The sequence below is a fragment of the Hylobates moloch genome, unplaced genomic scaffold (genome assembly GCF_009828535.3).
Source record: "Hylobates moloch isolate HMO894 unplaced genomic scaffold, HMol_V3 SCAFFOLD_37, whole genome shotgun sequence".
In the NCBI taxonomy this organism is placed as follows: domain Eukaryota; kingdom Metazoa; phylum Chordata; class Mammalia; order Primates; family Hylobatidae; genus Hylobates; species Hylobates moloch.
This window is the reverse complement of record NW_026652312.1, coordinates 1,032,190-1,053,917: the sequence shown is the minus strand read 5'-3', so window position 1 is coordinate 1,053,917 and position 21,728 is coordinate 1,032,190.

The window sequence follows — 21,728 nt, the reverse complement described above, 5'->3', positions numbered from 1 at the left end:
CTGTATTTCTTTTTTACAGATCCAAATTTCTATCTGGTCTCACATTCTTTATGACACAGAAAATTGCTTTAACATTTTTTGCAGTAAAGATGCAAATTCTCTTTGCTATTATTCTTCTGCAAAATTTCTGTGAAAAAAAAAGTCTATTTCTCCTTAATTTTTGTAAGGCATTTTAGCTGTGTATATCTAAATTGACAGAGTTTTTCCCCCAGTATTTTAAAGAGTCACCTCCCTTGTTTTCTGTCTTGCACAGTTTCTGATGGGAAATTTATGCTTGTATTTACTCTTCTGTAGTAATCTGTCACTGTATTCTGGCTGCTTTAAAGATTTTTCTTATTTGCATTCAGCAAATTGATTTTGATATACCTTGGTATTTTTTAATTTGTCTTTATCCTGCTTGAAATTAGTGAGGTTTTGCATCCCTTGATTTACGATTTTCATCAAATTTGGAAATTATTATTTCCTCAAATAATTTTGCCTAGCTCTTCTTTCTGGAATTCAAATTAAATTTATATTAGGTTACTATTTTCCCAGAAGGTTGGAGTCTCTGTTAATTTATTTTCAGTCTTTATCTTCCCGTCTTCTTCATTTTGGATAGTTTCTATTGCTATGTCTTCAAGTTGAAGAATCTTTTTTTCCTACACTATTTCATTAGCTGTTAATTTTGTCCAGTGAAATTTTTATTTTATATACTGATTTTTAACTCAAACTGTTGTTCCTTTTTTGTATTTTTCATTCCGCTTCTCATGATTTTTCCTATAAGTCTTTAAGCATATTGAGTATATTTATAAAATCTGTTTTAATGTTCTTATTTACTAATTACATGATCTATGTCACTTCTCGATTTCTTTTTTTTAATTTTTTTATTTTTTATTTATTTATTTTTGAGACAGTCTCCTGTGTTGCCCAGGCTAGAGTGCAGTGGCGTGATCTCAGCTCACTGCAACCTCCACCTCTTGGGTTCAAGCAATTCTCCTGCCTCAGCCTCCCAAGTAGCTGGACTACAAGTGCCAATCACCATGCCCAACTAATTTTTTTTTTTTTTTTTGTATTTTTAGTAGAGACAGGGTTTCACTATGTTGGCCAGGCTGGCCTTGAACTCCTGACCTCGTGATCTGCCCACCTCAGCCTCCCAAAGTGCTGGGATTACAGGCATGAGCCACCGTGCCTGGCCTCTCTATTTCTTTAGAGAGATTGAGTGTTTTCTTGTTATTATGGATCACATTTTCCTCCTTTTTGCAAGTCTAGTAATTTCAGGATTGTATGCCTGACTTTGCAAACTTTATGCTACTGAGTGCTTGCTTTTATTTATTATTTTAAAGAGTTTTGGACTCTGCGCTGGTGGGTAGTAAAGTGGCTTACAGATTTTTTTTATCTTTTGGAAGCTTATTTCTTTATTCTCATAATGGGAATATTTATTTGATCTATGTTTAATGTAAGATCGCTTATCATTGGATTTATCTATAACATATTAATATCTATTTTCTCTGTGAATCTTTTTTTTTTAATTTTTTAAAGGGCAGGTCTTTGGTGTTCTTTTTGGCTTCTTTGGTCCCAATAAGACTGGACATTCAGAGGGTCTACACGGAAACACCCATGTATCGAAAAGTGTCTCTCAACTCCGGCTGCTGGAAACGGCCATGATTCTTGCTCCTGTGAGAGCACTAGGCAGTTTTCTCTTTAGAGGTCAATAGTACTTGTTCATTTCCTAGAACTACTTTTTGACTCTACACATAGAAAGATTAACATAACTTTCTATGCAGATTTCTGGAAACTTCTCCTTTGGCAGCTTTGTCCTCTTGGTACTTTTCCTCACCAATTCTACCTGTCTCAACCTCCCTAAACTCTGATCCGTGTCTCATAAAACTCATGATCACAGTAGGCTCTGTTTGGGTCCTTTTTCTCTGTGTCACAGTACAAAAATTGCCTCCAGTAGCTAGAGCAGCCCCAACACCTGACTCATTTGTTTCCCTTTCCTTGGGGATCATAGGCCTGCATTGCCTATTGTCCCTTGTCTTAAAGCAATGATTCCACATTTTGTCGAGTTTTCTATTTCTAGACAATGGGAGGGTGATTCTGGTCTTCATAGGTTTGTCATGAAGCACATCTTGCATCATTTCTGTCAGAGGTGGTGGAGGGCACACAGACTCTGGAGAGAAATGGCATACATTTCCATTTCAGATCCACAGAATAGTGTAATCACCCAAGAGTTCATATCGCCTGCTGCCCTGAAAAGCCACCGTACTGAGAACAGGTTTTTGCAATAGAGAAAGGGTTTAATAAATGCAGAGCCAACTAAGCAGAAGGACAGGAGTTTATTATTACTCAAATCAGCCCCTCTGAAAATTCAGAGGCTAGGGATTTTTTGAGGACAGTTTGGCAGGCAGAAGGCTACAGAATGGGAAGTGCTGATTGGTTGGGTTGAGGTTGAAATCATATGGAGTTGAAGCTGTCCTCTTTCAGAGTCAGCTCCTAGGCGGGGACCACAAGACCAAATGAGCCAGTTCACTGGGCTGGGTGGCACCAGCGGATCCGACACAACACAGGGTCTGAAAAATACCTCCAACACCAATCTTAGGATTTACAATAGTGATGTTATCCACAGGAGCAACTGGGGAGGTGAGGAATCTTGTGGCATCTGGCTACCTGACTCCTGAGCCATAATTTCTAATTTGTGACTAATTTGTTCGTTTTACAAAGGTGGTCTGGTCCCACAGAAAGGAGGAGGTTTGTTTTGAGAAAAGGCTGTTATCGTTTTTGTTTCAAAGTTAAATATAAACTAAATTCCTCCCAAAATTAGGTGGGCCTATGCCCAGGAATGAACAAGGGCAGCTTGAGGGTTAGAAGCAAGAGAATCAGTTAGGTCACATTTCTTTTACTGTCACAATTTTCCTATGTCAGGTTTTTCTCACTTACACAATATTTGCAAAAGCAATTTCAGTATTAATTCTGGGAGCTTAAGCAACCTATGAACCTTCCTGTGCCTCAGTTTCTTCATCTGTAAAGTAAAGGTGGTAATAACAATAACTACTTCGAGGATTTGTTGTTATGATTAGAGGAGTTATTATGCACCATGCTCTTAGAAGAGTGGGTAGCATAGTAAGAACTATGTAATTGCTGTTTTTACACAGGCTACTTCCTCTGTTCCTTGACCTAGTTTCCCAGAATGATTGCTTCTCTCGTATTAAAGAGAAAGTAAATCTGCAAGAATTGACAATAAACTTCTTACTGTAATTATGCCTGCGGGAGGGCTAGAAGAAAATGTGGTAGTGATCAAAGACAATTTAACTTTCGTTTGTAATGTTTTGACTTTTTTCTGAAGAGAATATATGTTTCTGTTAATTTTGTAACTACATATGCTTTTAAAAAGAAGAAAAAGCAACAATATTTCTTCCATGTTAGAGACTGCTAGTGATTACCAAACTCCAGGCTCTTATCTTTTTCCTGCTCACACATCGAGATTCTATTTCCCTGCCTCTTCTGTTATTAGATGTAGCCATAGGACTAAGATCTAGTCAACAAAGTTTTACTGAGTGTTCCATGCTCTACTTCTGAAACTATACTTTTTTTAGGGCTAAAGAAACCTAAAGCAAGGTTTGGTGACTTAAGATCAGAGGGAAACTATCCCTAAAGTGATGGTCCTATTAGATAGATTCTGTGAATGAAGAGTTCATTTGGAAAAAATATTTGTATTTTAAAACGTTAGCCCCAACTTTCAAGTTGCGTTACTGCTTCAATCATATTGCTAAAACTCTGAAAACAAGAACACCATTTGTTCTAATATTATTTATCCTCTTGGTATTCGGCAAAATGTCAAGGACATCAGAAGCATACATATAACCTTCATGTTTTATTTTTTATTTCCTCACATACCTATTTCACTGAGAATGAAATATTTTGAGGATAATTCTCTTGTCATTTTTCTTTATATTTAAACCTTAGCTCCTTAAATTCAGAGTGTTCACAAAGGATAGCCTGCTACAAATTGCCAACTGCTTCCAAATCTCAATTGCATATATTTTTCATTTTATTGTTTAACACAAGTTTAATTATCATAACCTAAACATGTCTTTTACTAGAACAATGAAATACCTCTGATGGCCAAACTAATTTCTCTACCATTAAAGATGGATGGGGAGACTACCATATAAATAAGGGAGATTTAAAACACCATTAAAATTAAATTACTTCTTATTTCTCACATGCAAATAGTGCATTTCTCTCTTGGTTTCATGCAACCAATTGATTAAAAACAACAATAAGATAAGGAATTGAGAAACTAAAGGCAAAATATTATCATAAAATTTATAAGCATGTAAAATATAATTAATTAATTAACTTAAACATTTAAAGCAGAAGAATCATGGGGAGATTAAAGGAGAAAAAAGAGGTGGTGTGTTATTTTTGTTTCAGACTTTTAGAATGAATGTATTTGTTCCAAATATAATTTTCAATTTTGTCAGCTTAAAAAATTTCATCAAGGCCAGAAAAATAACACATTAAGAAGACATACTCTTTGTGAGACTGGGAGATGATATTCATTTAAAAAGAAATATGTAGGCTAATAAAATCCAAACCTCATTTATGCAAAAAATTGCCAAAAACTAACCCATTATGTTGCTTATGTGACATTATGTAAAATGGAAAAATCTTAAGGACCATAGTGTATTATTTGCCCATGAAAAACCCACAACAATAGAAATTGGCAAATATTGAAAACTTGCGTCTTTAGAGACTCTTTGACATCTGTTACTTTAAAAGCTTCTCTTTATAAAATGACTCTGGAGCTTAATTCTGTGTTTAAATCCATATACCCAGCCACTCTCAGAATAAAATTAAAGTTATTTATATACAAAATTAATTAGGAAATGTGTCAATGTTTTCCTGTCATTTATTTGCTAGTTTCACTGTGAACCTTAGTGCTTCTGCTGCATAAATGCTATGAGGAAAACAGACACACACTGACAAATGAAAATAATTATTTCATAATTATTCCAATAATGTATTATGAATTTAATGTTATTATAGAAAGTCATTTCATCTACCTGGAAGCCATTACTTATTTTCTTTTTGGAGTCAGATAAATCTGCATTTATTTTTTTATTTTTTATTTTTAGAATTGGTTCATGAGTTTAGTATTTTTTTATTATACTTTAAGTTCTAGGGTACATGTGCACAATGTGCAGGTTTGTTACATACGTATACATGTGCCATGTTGGTGTGCTGCACCCATTAACTTGTCATTTACATTGGGTATGTCTCCTAATGCTATCCCTCCCCCTTCCTCCCACCCCACAACAGGTCCCGGTATGTGCTGTTCCCCTTCCTGTGTCCAAGTGTTCTCATTGTTCAATTCCCACCTATAAGTGAGAACATGTGGTGTTTGGTTTTTTGTCCCTGCCATAGTTTGCTGAGAATGATGGTTTCCAGCTTCATCCATGTCCCTGCAAAGGACATGAGCTCATCCTTTTTTATGGCTGCATAGTATTCCATGGTGTATATGTGCCACATTTTCTTAATCCAGTCTACCAATGATGGACATTTGGGTTGGCTCCAAATCTTTGCTATTGTGAATAGTGCCACAGTAAACATATGTGTGCATGTGTCTTTATAGCAGCATGATTTATAATCCTTTGGGTATATACCCAGTAATGGGATTGCTGGGTCAAATGGTATTTCTAGTTCTAGATCCCTGAAGAATCGCCACCCTGTTTTCCACAATGGTTGAACTAGTTTACAGTCCCACCAACAGTGTAAAAGTGTTCCTATTTCTCCACATCCTCTCCAGCACCTGTTGTTTCCTGACTTTTTAATGATTGCCATTCTAACTGGTGTGAGATGGTATCTCATTGTGGTTTTGATTTGCATTTCTCCGATGGCCAGTGATGATGAGCATTTTTTCATGTGTCTGTTGGCTGCATAAATGTCTTCTTTTGAAAAGTGTCTGTTCATATCTTTGCCCACTTTTTGATGGGGTTGATTCTTATTGTTGGTGTTTTGTTTTTATCTGCAAACTGGATAGTCATAATATAAAGGACCTCTATAAAAGATAATTTTGTTGACCACAGTTAATTTTGAATGTGTTTCAGTCAGCTAACTACATATCAGTGTGCATCCTTTCCCTTAATGGCATAGAGCCTTTACTTGGAAATTAGTTATCAAGCCAGGAACTACATTCCCCAACATCATTTGCCTCTGTGAGTTTTCACATGAGACTTGTTGTTGCCAATACAACATGACTGAAGGTGACAGGTACTGTTTCTTTCCAAAGAGTTCTTTCCAAAGTGATCTTTCCAAAGCATTTCTTTCCAAAGTATTCTTTCTTTGTGCTCTTTTTCTGCTCAAGGCAAATGACCTCAAAGGTGTGGGGGAAAGTGAATCCATAAGGTGAAAGGAACCTGTCTCTCTAAATCACTAAATGGAAGAGCATCACCTGCTAACCAGGAACATCTACTTAGGACTATTAAGTGAGCAATAAATAAATTCCTTTTTTGTTCAGGCCATTAAGCACCACTGGATATTCTTTTTGCAGCTCAAGGTCTTTGTTGTAGAAGCTAAACAATATAGTCTTATTATAATAATTGAAAAATTGAAGCCTAATGTCTGTTTTCTATCTGGTAAGAGAAAGCACCTGAAGGAAGACCTAAAATGACATGAGAGATCAACCTGACTCTAATATTTGTCACCAATAAATTGCTAGAGTGGATCTGACTACTCTGTCTACCTGGTTAAACATCTCTCCCTGCATCCTCACTACTCCAGATATGCCCTCCACAAACCATTTCTGTTGAAGATGATCCCCTAATAATAGAATTATTTCACTGGTGAAGAATATAAGCAAAGTAAGTCTTCCTGTTTGAACTTTTAAGGATACAGAGCCCATAAAATAACAGTATAGAATGAAAGAAAACAATCCTTGTTAAATAGAATCCCACTAAAAAATATAGTGTCATAGGCCAAAACAGCTATTATTAAATCATGTATAAAGACACTCAGAGGTTGATATCAAAAACAACATAGCTGCTAAAGGTTCCACCTACACTGCCATCTTTGTTTGTGGTTGTCATATGATTGTTTCACATACAGATATCAAGGCATTCCAAAGAAAAGAATGAGAAAAAAGTAAATGACAAAAGACATGCCCATACTGACTGTATGCCTTTATTTTGATGAAAGCAGTAACTTTTCTGGAAATGTATGTGGTAGACCTTTGCTTATATTATGTTAGCGAGGACTGGTTGCATAGCTACTCTTAGCTGCAAGGAAGACTAAAGAGTTGATGATAGGCACATTCTCCAGAATGTCTCCCCAGTTAATAATTTCACATTTTTGTGTATATCACTTCCAATTTAAAGCTTTTCAGAAACAAAAGATCCAAGTTTCGTTTGTTGTATGTATTTGTCAACATCTTTTTTAGCTAAAGTATATATTTGTAAAAATTTATAGAACATGATGTGTGGAAATAATTTTGAATCAGAATACAAACACAATTTAAGAACTATAGGAATCATACAATGACATTTTAATAAGCACATGGAAAATTAATAAATGGATCCCAGAATCTAAAAGATGCCTCCTATATATTACTAACCCTACAAGGTCTCATATTATTGCATTAAAAATAACTGTTTCTTAAGATCCTAGTGTGATAGTTACACACATTCATATACGTGTGTGTGTGTGTGTGTGTATGTGTGTGTAGGCATTTTACTGTGTCTTAATTACATTTAAGATATTGGTCAGATGATAAAATGTAATACATCTAACTTTATGCTGTTTAGTAGATTTTTGTCACATAACATTTATTTTAGCAACAGATTACTGATATTTAGTCGGAAATGATTACATTTTAAAATTCTGCACATTACTATATTGAGCAAAATCAAGTATATGTTACTAAATAAGGGAAAAGTAGTATTGAGTATGTAACTAATTATGTGGGCCATACAAACCAACCAAAATCTTTATGTTCTTAAAGAAATTTTCTATGGGCATTTTTAATTACATAAGATAGATTTTTTTTAACACGATGTTGTGAATCCTTCAACCACAAATATAGTTTTAAAATTGTGGAGCCCAATTACTGTATCAACATAAAAATCTAAAGTACTCATAAGCAGCAGTGTGTTTCATTTACAATGGTTCAGCCTGCTAGTTACACAAACTATCTGAACTGTGTACTTTAAATGATTTTAAGTTGACCTGCATTTTAGTCACAGTAATGAGGGTTGAAGACAAGGCAGAATACAGTTAAGAATATTAATTCACCACATTTTAAATGCCAGTCCAGGATTTATTTGTTCCTTCTGTTAGTTAACACCTATTATGTGTCAATATGGTAATAGTAGTTAGTAGCTAATATTGTTGCCAAAGATTCTACATTATTTTGATCATCACAGCAATTGTGTAATCTATTCATTCCTATTCATGTCACATATTTAGAAAGGTTAAGTTGCTTTACCCCAGATTAGAAGAGAGAGGGCATAGCTTTTATGTGCCTAAAACAGGAATCAAATGCTGGCCCCTTTCTCTGATCCTAAAGGATTATAAAAACGATGAAATCTGCCTTCCCTGAACTTGGGAAGGCAGCCTGGGACAGGTGATGAGACATAATGAGGCAAAAAGAAGTAGCATATTACAGAGAACCTGATCTTATTAAAAGATTGCTTGAAAATCACTTATTTTAGTCTTTGAAAACTTTTTACTTCAAAATTATGAAAGGAAACTGATACAGGGGTGGGTTTATTAGAAATATTAAATAACTTTTCAGAAATTTTTAAAACTACAGGTGAATAAAAAGTAAAAATGGTTAAATAAGCATTAGAAAATATGAGGCCTTTTGAAAACATGTTTTTGAAGGCATATTGTTTCTGGAAACATGTAATTTCATGGGTGATCTTCCTTCTTGGATATGACAGCAAAAGAAAAAATAAATAAACTAGACTTTATGAAAATTAAAATCTGTTGTATATAGAAATACACAATCAGCAGAGTAAAAAGACAACTCAAAATGTGATAAAATATTTTCAAATCATATATCTGGTAAGGAACTGATATCCAGTATATATATAAAACTCTTAAAACTCAACAAAAACAAATAACCTGATTCAAATATGGAAAAGACTTGAAAAGGCATTATCTAAAGAATATATACAAATACTAATAGGTGCATGAAAATATGCTCAACATCATTAATCATTAGCGAAATGTAAATCAAAATCACAATGAAATACCATCACACAACCATTAGGATGACTGCTATCCAAAAAATAAATAAATACATAAAAACAAGAAATACCAAGTGCTGGTAAGAATCTGGAGAAATTGGAATCTTGTGTGCACCATTGGTAGAAATGTAAAATGGCAAAGCTGATATGGAAAACAGTACAGCAATTCCTCAAAACAAATAAAATGAAATTATCATATGATTCAGCAATTTCTCTTCTGAATATATACCCAAAAGACCTGAAAGCAGGGTCTCAAAGAGGTATTTATACACCCATGTTCACAGCAGCATTATTTACAATAGCTCAAATGTGGAAGCAACCAAGTGTCCATCAATGGACGAATGGAAAAACATACATATATACATATACATTTCATATATATATATACACATTTCCTATATATATATATTTCCTATATATATGTGTATATATATGTGTATATATATAGGCAATATATATATACATTTCCTATATATATGTATAAAAAATATACATTTCCTATATATATATAGGAATACTATGTATCCTTAAAATTCTGACACATGCTGCAACTGGATGAACCCTGAAGACATCATACTAAGTGAAATAAGCCAGATACAAGAAGACAAATAAATTATGATCCCGCACCTATGAGTAGGCAAATTTATAGAGATGGAAAGTACAGTGGTGGTTACCAGGGATGAGGTAGGGGAAAAGGGAATTACTGTTTAATGGGCACAGTTTCTGTTTTGCAAGATGAAAAGAGTTCTGGAGATGGATCATAGTGATGATTCCACAATAATATGAGTGTACTTAATACCATTGAGCTGTATACTTAAAAGTGGTTAGGATAATAAACTTTATGTTATGTGTATTTTAGAATAATAAAACTGTTTTATTAAACATGCATATAGAAAATATAGGTATGGCAAAGAATATAAATAAAAGAGATTTGTCCAAGAAAGTTCAAAATTGAGGCAAAATGTTTAAACGATAATAATTTTACTCAAGAAATGTAAATACATCTGTGCATGGAATCTGACTCTTAAAATCTCAAAGTTTTTTAATCTCAAGTTCTTTCAACTCTGTGTTCTATGTATGAGTTCCCCAGTCACAGAATTGATTCAATTTTCTTTGAAAATAAGGATTGGTCAATAATTATTAAAGATATTAATCAGATAGGCTTTCTCCCTTTGGGTTTATTAATTATCTGCTTTTGAAACGCAAATAATCAGGGACCTAGGAGTGCTTATTAAAATTAGTAAAAGAGGAGAGGATTCTGGGATATGGGGTGACCAGAAGATAGCTCCCCTCTCCTGACTCCCAACCCCAAGCCATCTGTCACTGCTGATCAAAGCTGCTTGGGACCTATGAGTGACGGAGCACAGGAAAAAGGATGCCTCTCCTGGATTCTATAGAGGACTGGAGTAGACCTTTTTTCTGAGGGGATGAGTAAGTTTCTAGAGAACAAGGTTGAAGTGTGGAGAAAGGAATATAAATAAAAAAGGCAAATTCGTAACTCTCTTACAAGTGTAAAATGAATATAGGCCAAGGCCTGCCTGCCATAACTATTACTAAATTAATTAATGAAGAAAACAGACAAAAGTGCCACAAGGGTTAAAAAGCTAACTCAGAGTCGCATACAACATTTATAGTCAGATAAGGAATGCTGAAATGTTATTTACACAGGAATGAAAAACTGGCAAAACTAGTCAATATTCTCAGAGCAATAACTAATTGCATTTCATCAGACACAATTTGCATTTCTATGGACAGAAATCATTTGCATTTCTCTCAGTTTTCTACAAATTATCATCTATCTCTATAAAGTTATGAAACAGCCTAGTCAAAGACAAAGGCAGAGATAACTCAGATGGAAGAGCTTGTCAGGACACCCACCATGTTTCAAAGTCTTCACAATTTTTCCTCATAGTATATAGATACAAATAATTAAATTTGAAAAGGAAAAAGATGGACTACCTGGGAATGGGTGATGCAAGTTTAAATAAAATCCTTGAAACAGATGAAATATAGTGTAGTGGAAATTCAAATAATAGCATGGAACTAACAGCATAGAACCATTTAAAACATAAAGGATTGGAGGTTTGGGGGATAGATATAAAAGCTGTCTAAATTTGTCCTCAGGAGGAAAGGCAGGAAGAGAAAAAAATAAGTGAACGTATTTTACAGATCTCAGTATATAGAGTTGGGGGTATATAGGGCACAAATGGAGCATCTTGCTTGAGAAAACACAAGTATCTTTGTGGGTGGTTGCTATTTTCTTTCCGAATAATAGTAGAAAATTATACTTGGGGTACTGATAATAGAGAGAAGGAAAGAAACTAAAAGCAGGAAAGATTGATGATGATTCCAACTTATTTTTTCTCATTACCACACTTGGACCATCACTTAGCCATAATGTTACCAATAGGCTTAGCTCTAAGTGACTGATAAATTCTCTTCAGAGCATATACTGAAGGAGAAGTTTGGAGCTTGGTTTATTTTTTTAAAACATCTCTCCTGAAGTGCCTTATAGTGAGGCTAGGATTTTTTTTTTTTTTTTTTGAGTTGTTTGATTTGGTTTGGTTCTTTGGCTCAAAGATAAAAATGTTCTGGCGTGAAGAAAATGAATAAAATATGCCTATCATAGTATGTCTTGATGTTGTTTATCTTCTGCTTACTATTCACACCAATTAGCTTCCAGGTCATTTGAGGAGTAAGACCTTAGAAAGTGAGACTAATTATGGTATAGGTGGTCGCACAAAATAGACAAGGGGAGTTTGCTGGTACCTGTGAGATTTGGGAGGAAACAGTGTAGGAGAACTCAAGAAATATAAACAGTGGTTTTAGGTTTACAGCTAATGCAAATTTGTATAATTTGAGTTCAGCTTCTGCAGTTTGAAAGATGCCAGTATTGGGTGCTATGGCATTTAACATCAGGAAAATGAGACTCGGGCACAGATGGGTGTTCAGGCTTCAAGGGAACAAATCCTTAAATTTAAATAACTGTGAGAATAATTACATAGTTTTGTTGCAAGTTAGAAGGAATACATCACATTCTTTCAAATAGAGCTTTTTGTTTTCTATAATTACACCTTCTAGAGAGTGTTGCAAAAAATACTGAAGCATATCTTCCTCAATCAGCATGATCGTCATAAACATTGAAGTATATTTATTAACGCTCTCATGTGGGCTTCTGTGAGAAGAACTATTCAGAGCTACAGAAATTGGGGCTGTCAGTGTTTAAATTTTCCCATATAATTACAAAACTTGATATTTAAAATTTTCAGCAATGAGAATGAAAATAATTTATATATAAATTATATATAATGCATATCACATATAAATTATATGTAAATGATCTGCATCAATCAACACACATTACTTCTAATATTTTTCTACCATTAGTTCATAAGGACAAGGTCAGAATAGATGTTTACTTTCTCTGGGAAAACACTGAGGAGTGTACAGGGGCATCTGGAACCCAAAATGTGTGATTAAGCCCTGAATGTTATTCCGCCCCTAAGCAAGGAGAAGGGACACCTCTGAAATTGAAAAACTGCAATAAGATTTTCCTCTACAGTTCTCTGTAAACAAATTTCCTTTCCCTCCAACTGGAGACCCAATAAAATACCTCTTTAAGTTTTTTTTATCTGTTGGTTTTAAACAATTTTATTTTAAAGAAAGCACCTAATCATTAATTCTATCAAGAGACAAAAAAGTGAGGTCTAGGAAGATAGATCCAGGGGAAGATCCTACAAAGACTCAGGAAATGTGCTCAAGGCTCTTTGAGTAGGAAATTCCAAGATTCCAGAACCAGGAGCATGATCTGAGGAAATGGGGGATGGTAATAACAGTGCGGACACATCCCTTTTGACATACAGATTCCCAGTGAAGTAGGCTGTGGTCAATGAACCTCTAAAATGTGGGGTTCATGGAAGGGATCTCTGTGGCAGAGTCTAAGGATGACACTGCTAACTGCAGTTCCTACTGGAGACAGCAGACTCCTCTTAGTCGATTTCCTGTTGCTTATAACATAATACATGAAATTGGGTAATTTGTAAAGAAAATAAAGTATTTCTTATGGCTTAAAGGCTGAGAAGTTCTAGGTTGAGGGGCTGCATCTGGTGAGGACCTTTTTGCTGGTGGAGACTCTGTACAGTCCAGAGGCAACACAGGTATCACATGGTGTGGGGGCTGAGAGTTCTAGCTCAAATTTCTCTTCCTCTTCTTATAAAGCCACCAGTCCCACTCCTATGATAACTTATTAATTCATTAACCCATTAATCCAGTAACCCAGTAACCCATGAATAGATTAATTCATTTATAAAGGCAGAGCTCTCATGACCCAATCATCTCTTAAAGGCCCCACCTCTCTCAATACTGTCACATTGGGGATTAAGTTTCAAAATGAGTTTTGGATGGAATAAACAATCAACCTGTAGCAGACTCTATACAATTTTTTTTTTATTTTTGTGAATTGCAACTAAACTATAAAAAACATTTTCAAGCAGACCAAAAATCATTTTGTATAATTTCTTACATATTTTAAAAATATTTCAGAAAGCATTCTATCAGTAAAAAAAAAATATATATATATATATGTATATATATATATATGGAAACACATTCACTAACATAGTTGTACATTCTTCAGAATATTATGTTGGTCCACTATATTAGCGATATCATGGCTTGACATGTGAGTACCAATCAAAAATGGACTGTGGCTTCACTATGCTATGGCCCCCTCCCCAGGTGAATGACAACAGCAAAAATAAATCTTCCCAATGTGCATAGCCTTGATCATGTAACCTAGTCACCCACTTTGTAGAAAGAAAAACAGCCTGCAGGATAAGCATATGGCTCAAAGGTAGTGCTTAATGGCTTGGCTACTGGATGGGTTCCTGAAAGAAGAAAGAGTAGAATATCAAGGCAAGGATGAATGATGCATGAGGATGGCCTTAAACAAGTGGACATGAAGTATAAAAATCTCATATCATCCCCCCAAAATGCATCTACCATTGAAGGGGCATTAAACAACCCAGTAAACAGAGTGACTAGGGCTAGTTCACATCACTCTCCCTGTGCCATTGAAACTCCAATGCTGGCACAATGGGAGTACTATGGAGAAGCCATGGTGGCAGGAATGCAGGCCATGCATTACAGTTTAACTTCTGCCTCTCCCTAATCCCACTCCTCTCTCTCTCTCTCTCTCTCTCTAGTGTTGAGGGCATTCCTCAAAGCATTTTCTGCAAGCAAATCTCCATCTCAGAGACCGTTTCTATGGTAATCTAGATCAACGTATCACTCTTCTGTTCTCTTCCTTCTTCCCTGCCTTTTTCCCTCCCTCTCTTCTTTCCTTTCTTTCTTTCTTCTTGTGTGTGGGACACCATCTCCAGACTATGAGGAGTGGAAACCTATTGAAAAATGCCTGTGTCCAGTAAGTTAATGACATTAACTGCCCAGTGATGTCACACTATGTAGAAAAACTTACATTCTTTCAGAGAAGAGATGGGCAAATTTTTATTTCTGTTAAGAGACAGATATTAATATTTTAGGTTTTGTGAGCCATACAGTCTCAATTGCAATTACTCAATTCTTCCACTTTAGTGCAAAAGTGGTCCTAGACAATATGTAAACAAATGAACTTGATTGAGTTATAATACAAGCTTATTTATAAAAATAGATGGCAGGCCAGATTTGGCTCGTTAACACAGACTTGCTTAAAAGCATTCAAGAAAGAGTAGGAGTGTTCACAGTGCCTTGTGGAGGTCAGTTGAGAGAGTGGGTTCAACATTTATGATACAAGTCCTAGAATCTTCTGTGTATAGCATGAGACAAAACTTTATTGGCTTCCTCATGTCTCTCTAGAACTCACAGCCATTAAACAGAGACATTTCCCCATTTTCTTCACTTTCTACTGTCACTGCCCTAACTCAAGGCTGCTACATCTCACCAGCCAGCATCTCCTCCCAGTTGTAGGAAAGTCACCACCTTTCTAACATGGCTAAGGCTATGACTTAGAGTAGTCTCATTTCCACCATGGTGTAGCACAGAAACTGCCATGCCATTGTTTCACAACATTGTAATTGCAAATAGAAAGAACAGTGTAAGAAAACAGAAGATCGGGTCTTGTTAAACAGTCCATGCATTGCTTTACTTATTTTTAATTATTTGAATAGCCAATACATTCCTATAGATCCAAGTCCAGAAGATATAATCAGGTCCATGGTAAAACATTTCTTCCATCATCCTTTCCCATTCCTGAGGAGTTCCCATCCCCACACCTCATTAGGTAAACACTGTTCTTAGTTTCCAACGTGTTCTTCCAGTGTTTCTTTATTTTGACTGGGTTTTAATTAACTTGACTATTGTACTTTGTGCTCACTACTTCTAACGTAATGACATTTTCATTCTTCTCATTCCTGTGGCTGCATTTAAAATTCACAATTTGAAAGTGCTCTTTCATGTAATGGCACTAGGGGCTCTAATATGAAATGAGAACTAAATAAACACCCAGATATCCAAAACATGTCTGTCAGAGATAAAATTTTAGGTATTTGTATTCATAGGTCATATCTACATGAAGCAAGATGATTTCATTTTCTATGATTAGAAAACAAATTTACTTAGCTCAGCATATGTGGAAGGCCTGGTTGAGAAAACCCAGAGTTAGAATAATTAGAGTATAGACAGCTGTACAGCAGTGGATTCAAGAGACAGGTTTATACATGGGGGTAAGATGAATCAAGGCAAACAATGGAAAAGAAGACAGGCTGAGGTGATTGAGTGAGAATACAGGAGATGATTTTCTCCTCAAGCACTGAGTTCAAGTCTAGGATTAGTCAGGAAAGCAGGAGCATTACCATCTCTTTAAAGAGGGCTTCAAAAGGAAAGAAAATTATGTTGGTGACTGGTTTCTCTATGTGGGACTAGCCCAAGTTCTACAGACTTAGGGTGGGGTAACACCAAGCATAGTAATGTTTTTGCTTATATTTTTTAAAGTCAGTTGATTTATTTATTGCATGGAAGAAATCCAAACTAAATAACTAATAGTTGATAGATTTTATTCGTTTCTTATGAGTTTTAAAGTGATCTTCAAATTTCTATTTAAATACCTGAAAAACAAAATACTCTGGTTCACAGAACAATTATTTAAAAAAGGATGGAAGGCAATAAAAACGACAATTTTCAAGAAAGTCTGTGAGATAATAAGACACTTTTTCTGGCACTCAGCTCAAGATCTTAATGTTGATGAGGATTTGCCTTAGTGAGGTGGTGGTTGAGGTAATGGGTCCAATAAGAAAATCCCTGCATTCATTCAGATAGGCATTGGCCAAGACCAAAAAAGAAAAATGTACATATCATATTTTTTTTCAAGGAAAGGGAATGCAATTTGATGACGAACTAATTTAAGGTGGTCAACTTTGTTTTTTGTTATGTTTATAAGTACAAATGAATTGGTAAAGGAGATATCTAAAAATGCCTCATTTCCCTATGATAGATTTGCTGAGAGTGTGTTGGGGGATACCTTAGGAGCCAATCAACAAGAAAAAATGCATCTATAATAAATTACTAGATGATGCAAATTGTATTATGCTATATATTATTATTATAAACATGTATAGACTTGAATATGAGATTTTTTTAAATTCTCATTTCTCTTCCATGTTATATATATTCCTATTTTTAAAAAATAAAAGAAGTCATTTATTTTTAAAATTTTAAAATTCTTCTTAAAATTTAAAAATATAAAAGAAAAGTCATTTCTAAATGATCCAAGAATACCATATGAATTTAATTTCATTCATGTTACCTAGATCAACTTGATTTATTTTGCTATTCTCAGACATAGTTGTCACTTGTAGAGTATACAGAATTTAGAAAATCATCTTAAGAGTTTTTTAGTTAGTTTATATTTGACAATTCAAAAAAAATACGATTTTATATGGCATCTCAAAGCCCTTAATATGATTGCACAAATCTGATAACACAAAAATTTCACACTATGTTCTATTACCAAAAATGTTGATTTAATCTTCTGAACCCGATTAATAGTTCTTTCTTTGTCTTCTGGAAGGTACTGTGTATTGGGAGACTAGATAATAAATCAAGCCTTCTTTAATTTCTGTTGTTGATGACACACAATTGGATGTGGAGGGAATTTCCACAGTTTTTAAATATGTTGGGAAAGAAATCCTGACTCAACTTTTTTCTTATCACTTCATCTCACATACTTCTACTCTCTTCCTGAAGATAAACTGTTGAAGAAAATAATACAAGAATGAATTATTGTAAATGCCTCCCTAGCACTGAATTTTACTGAAACATATTTTCTTCTCAACTAAAACTAAGGCAGTCTGGGCCCTCTTGTTTCCCTCCCAGCTCTTTGCTCATCATCTGTTACTTTTTCTTTCTCTAATTTGGTTACATTGGATGCTATAGATACTTAACCATGCTAATAAAACTGTCTCCTAAAAATATTAAGATTTTTAAATTGTATAATAAACTAATTAATTTCCAACTAAATGTAATGATATAAATGGCACTTCAAACAGGCACAAGGGTACCTTGTCAACATAATATAACATTTTGTTCCAAATATTTCTATAGTTTATTAATGTTACACCAACATTAATAAAATTATGTAGCCAGTCATATGACACATCTTTCTTAATTGAGGAATATACCTTCTAAAGAAAGTTATGAGCTGAGTTCAAAATATAAGAAAAAAGTTATTCTATGAGGTGAGGAGGACTAAAAGCAAAATAAATCAATAACTATATTAAAATATATTTGAAGTCAAACTCTTCAATATATGGGTATTCACTTAAGTCTAGAAAGCGTCCTCTAATTACACCAATTTATAAATAAGTTATCTATTGACTCTCCTTCCAGCTTGTTGTACCAAATTAACATTGGTCTGATGTTTTTGAAATTCTCTTGGCAAGATTCAAGATTTGCTCTCTATGGTTAAAATGCTAATAAAAATATTTAGCACACTACTATTTCTAGTTGTTTTCTTTTTCCAGTATACTAGAATCTGGAAATATTATAGAAATTAGATGCTACCTAAATGCGGTGCCTCACACCTGTAATCCCAGCACTTTTGGGAGGCCAAGGCGGGGAGATCACCTCAGGTCAGGAGTTCGAGAGCAGCCTGGCCACAACATGGTGAAACCCGGTTTCTACTAAAAATACAAAAATTACCCGGACGCGGTGGTGCATGCCTGTAGTCCCAGCTACTAGGGAGGCTGAGGCTGAGAAACACTTGAACCCTGGAGGCAGAGTTTGCAGTGAGCAGAGCGTGCCACTGCACTCCGGACTGGGTGACAGAGCGAGACTTTGTCTCAAAAAAAAAAAAAAAAAAAGATAATGTAACCTCTAGTTCAGTATAGTAACCCCTCAGCTTCAAATATTCTAAGACTACAAATACTATTACTTATTTACTAATGTGGAAACAATTAAGTTTCTTAAAGAAGAATCCTTGTGATGATGGTAGTCACAGAATATAAGGTACCTTTCAGGTTGATGAGTTGCCAACTAATGTATAATTAGCTTAAAATGTCCTTTATATTTTAGTGACTCCCATAGGGAAACTCTCATTCTCTTTCACATATTATAGCTTGTGATTTTTTACTTACTGACACCTACTGCTAAGACCTTCCTGAAGTCCTTAGTTTTCTTTTTCCTTTTTTTCTTTCAATTTATCTCACATTTACCTCAGACTGGTTTAAACTTGTCATATTTTTCTAACTGATAGTCTGGCGTGTATCCCTATTCATACATTTATTTATTCATTTAATAATTTATCTGTTTCTTTGAAATATGTATTGATCATCTATTTTGTATTAGATACTTTGGTAGAAATTGATTTTCTAAAATCTATTTTAGGAAACAATGCACAGTTTTTTTTTTACAAATAGTTTTACCATGTATCTTGCAACTGAGCAAAGCAACAGGGGAAATACCAATGTTTTACTTTAAAATTTGATTTTTTAAAACCAAACAAAACTAGAGCATTGCTCGCTATGATTGAAACTAATTTTTCTTAGCTGAAAACTTTTCTTTGATAGATATATAAAGTGTTGAATATCCGTGCCAAAAGTTTAATATTTTAGGCCACAAATTGGTAACATTTCTTTGTCAATTTAAAAATCTTCTGAGACAAACTGTATCCAAAGTATTAACTGGGCAGTGTTTCATACCACATAAATCATCTAAAAGTTTTTTCAAAACCTTGTAATTTGAAGTCAGGTAGCGTGATGCCTCCAGCTTTGTTCTTTTGGCTTAGGATTGACTTGGCAATGCGGGCTCTTTTTTGGTTCCATATGAACTTTAAAGTAGTTTTTTCCAATTCTGTGAAGAAAGTCATTGGTAGCTTGATGGGGCTGGCATTGAGTCTCTAAATTACCTTGGGCAGTATGGCCATTTTCACGATATTGATTCTTCCAACCCATGAGCATGGAATGTTCTTCCATTTGTTTGTATCCTCTTTTATTTCATTGAGCAGTGGTTTGTAGTTCTCCTTGAAGAGGTCCTTCACATCCCTTGTAAGTTGGATTCCTAGGTATTTTATTCTCTTTGAAGCAACTGTGAATGGTTGTTCACTCATGATTTGGCTCTCTGTCTGTCACAAGAATGCTTGTGATTTTTCTACATTGATTTTGTATCCTGAGACTTTGCTGAAGTTGCTAATCAGCTTAAGGAGATTTTGGGCTGAGACAATGGGGTTTTCTAGATATACAATCATGTCATCTGCAAACAGGGACAATTTGACTTCCTCTTTTCCTAATTGAATACCCTTTATTTCCTTCTCCTGCCTGATTGCTCTGGCCAGAACTTCCAGCACTATGTTGAACAGGAGCGGTGAGAGAGGGCATCCCTGTCTTGTGCCAGTTTTCAGAGGGAATGCTTCCAGTTTTTGCCCATTCAGTATGATATTGGCTGTGGGTTTGTCATAGATAGCTCTTATTATTTTGAGATACGTCCCATCAATAGTACAAGGCTACAGTAACCAAAACAGCATGGTACTGGTACCACAACAGAGACATAGATCAATGGAACAGAACAGAGCCCTCAGAAATGATGCCACATATCTACAACTATCTGATCTTTGACAAACCTGACAAAAACAAGAAATGGGGAAAGGATTCCCTATTTAATAAATGGTGCTGGGAAAACTGGCTAGCCAGATGTAGAAAGCTGAAACTGGATCCCTTCCTTACACCTTATACAAAAATTAATTCAAGATGGATTAAAGACTTAAATGTTAGACCTAAAACCATTAAAATCCTACAAGAAAACCTAGGCAATACCATTCAGGACATAGGCATGGGCAAGGACTTCATGTCTAAAACACCAAAAGCAATGGCAACAAAGCCAAAATTGACAAATGGGATCTCATTAAACTGAAGAGCTTCTGCACAGCAAAAGAAACTACCATCAGAGTGAACAGGCAACCTACAGAATGGGAGAAAATTTTTGCAACCTACTCATCTGACAAAGGGCTAATATCCAGAATCTACAATGAACTCAAACAAATTTACAAGAAAAAAACAAACAACCCCATCAAAAAGTGGGCAAAGGACATGAACAGACACTTCTCAAAAGAAGACATTTATGTAGCCAAAAAACACATGAAGAAATGCTCATCATCACTGGCCATCAGAGAAATGCAAATCAAAACCACAGTGAGATACCATCTCACACCAGTTAGAATGGCCATCATTAAAAAGTCAGGAAACAACAGGTGCTGGAGAGGATGTGGAGAAATAGGAACACTTTTACACTGTTGGTGGGACTGTAAACTAGTTCAACCATTGTGGAAGACAGTGTGGTGATTCCTCAGGGATCTCGAACTAGAAATACCATTTGACCCAGCCATCCCATTACTGGGTATATACCCAAAGGACTATAAATCATGCTGCTATAAAGACATATGCACACATATGTTTATTGCGGCACTATTCACAATAGCAAAGAGTTGGAACCAACCCAAATGTCCAACAACAATAGACTGGATTAAGAAAATGTGGCACATATACACCATGGAATACTATGCAGCCATAAAAAATGATGAGTTCATGTCCTTTGTAGGGACATGGATGAAACTGGAAAACATCATTCTCAGTAAACTATCGCAAGGACAAAAAACCAACACCGCATGTTCTCAGTCATAGGTGGGAATTGAACAATGAGAACTCATGGACACAGGAAAGGGAACATCACACTCTGGGGACTGTTGTGGGGTTGGGGGAGGGGGGAGGGACAGCATTAGAAGATATACCTAATGCTAAATGACGAGTTAATTGGTCAGGAAATCAACATGGCACATGTATACATATGTAACAAACCTGCACATTGTGCACATGTACCCTAAAACCTAAAGTATAATAATAAAAAAAAAAACTTTGTAATTTTCTAAATGTTGAAAGAAATGATATTTGATGCTGGTGGAAATTTTTGTATTCTAAAGACAGTGGCCTAAAGATCTTCAAATTTTTGCTTGCTTCCCCT